We start from the raw sequence: 4911 nt of genomic DNA on the forward strand, positions 1-4911 counted from the left end.
CTCAGGCCAGGGTAAAGCCCACCATTGACTGAAGGCAAAAGAATTCAATAGCTTCAACCCCTCACTTCAAGCAAAGGGAGAAGGCCTCAGTCAAGGTCACAGACACTCCAAAGAAAGCAACCAACACCTCATACTGGCCAGCCAGAGAAACTGCACTCAGTGAGTAAAGCCTTTAGCGATCCCAAGCCCCAGTGAACCAGCACCCCCCCCCCCCCCAGCTCAAGGTCTTAGCAAAATGAAAAGGGTCAGCAGAAAGGTGGATCCATAGAAAAATTCCTGGAAGGGAAAGACCATAACTCAAAGAGACCTGGAACCTCTGAGGAAAATACAATCTGGTGTCCAGCACAGAAAGACTTCCTTGAAGAAATAAGGAAGGAGCATAAAAATATGTGAGAGACAATAAATACCTTGCAACAAGAAAACAAAGCCTTGGAAAGTACAATTGGACAAATACAAAAGGAGAATAATTCTCCCAGATCCTCAAATGAGCAAACGCAAAAAGAAATTAATTCTCTCAAAACCTCAATTGGTCAAATGGAAAGCTCTTTCAAAAGTAGAACTGACCAATTGGAAAAGAAGTTGCTAAAGGTTAATGAAGAAAACTCCTCTCCCAAAAAAGAATGGAGTCTACAGAAACTAATGACTCCATGAGACAGCAAGAGTCAGTTAAACAAAATCAAAAAATAGAAAAAAATAGAAAAAAATATAAAATACCTCATCAACAAAATCACTGACCTCGAGAATAGATCAAGGAGTGGCAACCTGAAAATTATACCACTTTCTGTAAACATTGAAGAGGGAAAAAACCTGGACTTAATATTATTGCCCTGATACCATGGAATCAAAGGGCGAAGTAGTTATTGAAAGAATACATCAGCCATTTTGTTCTGCAGTGGTGGTATCTAGAGTGCAGCGCGGAGCGAGCCATTGTCTGCTGGATTCATGCCTTCCCACCCGCCCGCCCTCTAGTCCTTTACCCGCTACCCAGCCCCGTGCCCTTGCCTCTCTCCCCTCGCCCTTCCTCCTTCTGGCCTACTGACCGCAAGCAGACATGTCCACGAGTCCCAAGTACGTGTCCTTCTTTGCCTTCATTGAATTCTCATCCGCCATGATCTTCAGCACTCTTGGAGCAGCTTATGGCACAGCAAAAAGTGGCACTGGTATTGCAGCCATGTCAGTCATGGGACCTGAGCTGATTATGAAGTCAATCATTCCTGTCATCATGGCTGGTATCATTGCTATCTATGGTCTGGTGGTTTGCCGTTCTCATTGCCAACTCTCTGACAGAACATATCACCCTGTTCAAGAGCTTCCTTCAGCTGGGAGCAGGCCTCAGTGTAGGTCTCAGCGGGCTGGCAGTTGGTTTTGCCATTGGCATTGTTGGAGGTGCTGGTGTTCAGGTGACGGCACAGCAGCCCCGACTATTCATGGGGATGATCCTGATTCTGATCTTTGCTGAGGTGCTTGGCCTGTATAGCCTGGTTGTAGCCCTCATTCTCTCTACAAAGTAGACCCTCTTTTCTCCTTTTTCCCAGGGCCCCACCCAACCCCAAGTCACCCCTAAGCCACGGAGTATGATGTAAAGACCTGTCTTGAACCACCCCCATCCTTCCCAATTTGCTCCAGAATGACTGTCCTGACATTTGGTGCAGTTGTCCAGTCGGTAGTTGGTCTTGTACATGTGCAATGTCTTAGTGACTCTTCTGTCTGTGTTGCACCTCACAGCATTGGATGGCACCTGAACCAGACCAGCTGGGGCCGAGGCCTCCTGGGGTCCACCAGGCAGCTGTGCAATCTCCCTACCCATTTGCTGTTAGTACTCTGTGCATAAAGATGAATTAGAATTGTCATTTTTCTCTTCACTGGATGCTTATTTATAAAGATTTGACATGTTCATAAGGTTTATGGAGCAAGAATTTTCAATTTCCCATGCTATATATTAATCTTAAATATAGGTAGATTATTGTACTGTGCAGTTAAATGTCAAGTGCTGAAAATTCCTTGGATGTGATAATTTGAAATTCAAGATTGCTGTAGTGTCCTGGTAAGAGTTAGAATTGTATGATTCGGGAAAGTGTTGAAGATGTGTTTCCAATGGTGCTGTGTAGCACGGGCTAGGACTTAAAGTGATGTTTCCAAATAAAATTCTGACTAGGAAAAAAAAAGAGTACATCGATCCCCTCCAGAAAAAAGATCCTAAAATGGAAACACCAAGGAATGTTGTGTCCAAACTCCAGAACTATCAGATAAAAGAGAAAATCCTGCAAGCAGCCAGAAAGAAACAATATAAATATCAAGGAGCCACAGTAAGGGTCACGCAGGACATGAATGCATCAAATTTAAGGGATCGAAGGGCCTGGAACAAGATATTTCAAAGAGCACAGGGGTGTGGAATGCAGCCAAGAATCTACTTTCCTGCAAAGCTGAGCCTTGTCTTCCAGGGAAAAAGATGGACATTTAACGAAATGGAAGAATTCCAAAAATTTCTGATGAAAAGCCCAGAGCTAAACAGAAAATTTGGACATCAAACAGGAGGTTCAAAAGACACATGAAAAGGTAAAAAAAAGGGGGGGAATGGTAAAAGAAAAAAAATTCAATCCAGTAAGTTGAAACTGGCTATATCCCACATGGGGGAAAAATGATTCTCACAAATCTTGAGAATTGTAACTCTAACAGAGAGAATACACCTAGGCAGGAATAATGGACATTAATAACCTATCCATGAGACTGCTATCTAATGGGATGTAACTGGCTTTAACCCCACTTGGGAGAAAGACTCTAATAACTCTCAGGAATTTTGACTCTATTCGATAGAATATACTGAACTAGAAGTGACAGACACTCAGAATTTTCTATGACTTAGGTAAAATGATCTAAAAAACACTACCTCCTTAAAAGGGGGGATAGGAAAGAAACTGGAGGAGGGAGGGAAATGAATGGGGTGAATCTCATTACACTGAGGTACAAAAAACCTATGGTAATAGAAGAGAAGAAGGGAACAGAACCCGAATCTTCTTCTCATCAGACTTGGTTTAAAGTCAACCTACACATACTCAGTTAACTCATAAAATATCTAACCTTTCAAGTATTAAAAGGAGAAAAGGGGAGGGGGGGAACAGAGAAAGGGAAGGGGAGTGGGGGGAGAAAGGGGAAATAAGGAAAGGAAGGGAAGGGAAAAGGGAAAAAAGGGAAAGGGGAAAGAAAGGGGAGGGTGTGATATAGGAGGACAAACACACTGAAGGGGGCAGTATTCAGAAATGAAATACTGGGGAATATGGATAAAGGGGAGGAAAGGGGGAAAATACAAACAGATGGAAGATAGCATGGAGGGAAATAAAGAATTAGTAATCATAACCTTGAATGTGAATGGGATGAAATTTCACTTAAAACATAAGCAAATAGCAGAGTGGATTAAAAACCAGAACCCTACAATATGCTGCTTATAAGAAACTCATTTGAAGCATAGAGATACATATAGAGTAAAGGTAAAAGGTTGGAGCAAAATATATTTTGCTTCAGCTGAAGTAAAAAGAAAAGGGATAGTAATCCTTATCTCAGACAAAACAGCAGCAAACATAGATAGCATTAAAAGAGATAAGGAAGGAAACTTTATCCTCCTAAAAGATACCATAGACAATAAAGTCATTTCAATATTGAATATATATACATCCAGTGGGACAGCACTGAAATTCTTAGAGAAAAAGCTGAAAGAACTACAGGAAGACATAGACAGGAAAACCCTACTAGTGGGAGACCTCAACCTACTGTTATCAGATCTAGATAAAGCAAATCATAAAATAAACAAGAAAGAAGTTTAGGAGGTAAATGGATTGTTAGAAAAATTAGATGTGGTAGACTTATGGAGGAAACTGAATGGGGATAGAAAGGAATATACCTTTTTCTCTGCAGTACATGGAACTTATACAAAAATTGACCTTGTACTAGGACATAAAAACCTAATGATCAACTATAGAAAGGCAGGAATAGTGAATACATCTTTCTCAGATCACAATGCAATAAGAGTCATATGCAATAGTGGGCCAAGGAGTTATAGACCCAGAACAAATTGGAATCTGAATAACCTCATTTTTAAAAATGAATGGACCAAAAAACAAATTATAAAAATAATTATCCATTTTATGCTAGATAATGATAATAATGAAACAACAAATCAAAACCTATTGGATTCATTCAAAGCGACTCTCGGGCAATATATTATAGCTCTAAATGCTTACATGAATAAATTGGAGAAAGAGGAAATCAATGAACTAAACATGCAACTAAAATAATTAGAGAAAGAACAAATCAAAATCTGCAATTAAATACCAAATTAGAAATTAAAAAAATTAAAGGAGAAATTAATAAAAGTGAAAGTAAAAAAATTATTGAATTAATAAACAAAACCAAAAGTTGATATTATGAAAAAACAATAAAATTGATAAACCTCCGGTCAATTTCATTAAAAAAAAGAAAGAATAAAACCAAATTGGTGGTATCATAAATGTAACAGGTGAACTCACCACCAATGAGGAGGAAATTAAAGTAATAATTCGAAATTATTTTGCCCAACTCTATGCCAATAAATTTGATAATTTAAGTGAAATGGATGAATATGTACAAAAATATAAGTTGCCCAGGTTAAATGAAGAAGAGATTAAATACCTAAACAACCCTATCTCTGAAAAAGAAATTCATCAAACGATTACTGAACTCCCTAAACAGCTCTCCAGGGCCTGATGGATTCACAAATGAATTCTACTAAACATTTAAGGAACAATTGCATCCAATCCCGTATAAACTCTTTGGAAAAATAGGGAAAGGTGGAACTCTGCCTAACTCTTCCTATGAAATCAATATGGTACTCTTATCTAAAACAGGAAGAGTTAAAACAGAGAAAGAAAATTATAGACC

The 4911-nt window shown here is 39.1% G+C and overlaps 1 pseudogene; it reads left to right on the forward strand.

The window, feature by feature from the left end:
* The first annotated feature begins 1051 nt into the window (after positions 1-1051).
* LOC141522481 (V-type proton ATPase 16 kDa proteolipid subunit c-like) lies at positions 1052-1511 on the forward strand (annotated as a pseudogene).
* The last annotated feature ends 3400 nt before the right edge of the window (positions 1512-4911 follow it).

The sequence above is a fragment of the Macrotis lagotis genome, chromosome 1 (genome assembly GCF_037893015.1).
Source record: "Macrotis lagotis isolate mMagLag1 chromosome 1, bilby.v1.9.chrom.fasta, whole genome shotgun sequence".
Classification (NCBI taxonomy): domain Eukaryota; kingdom Metazoa; phylum Chordata; class Mammalia; order Peramelemorphia; family Peramelidae; genus Macrotis; species Macrotis lagotis.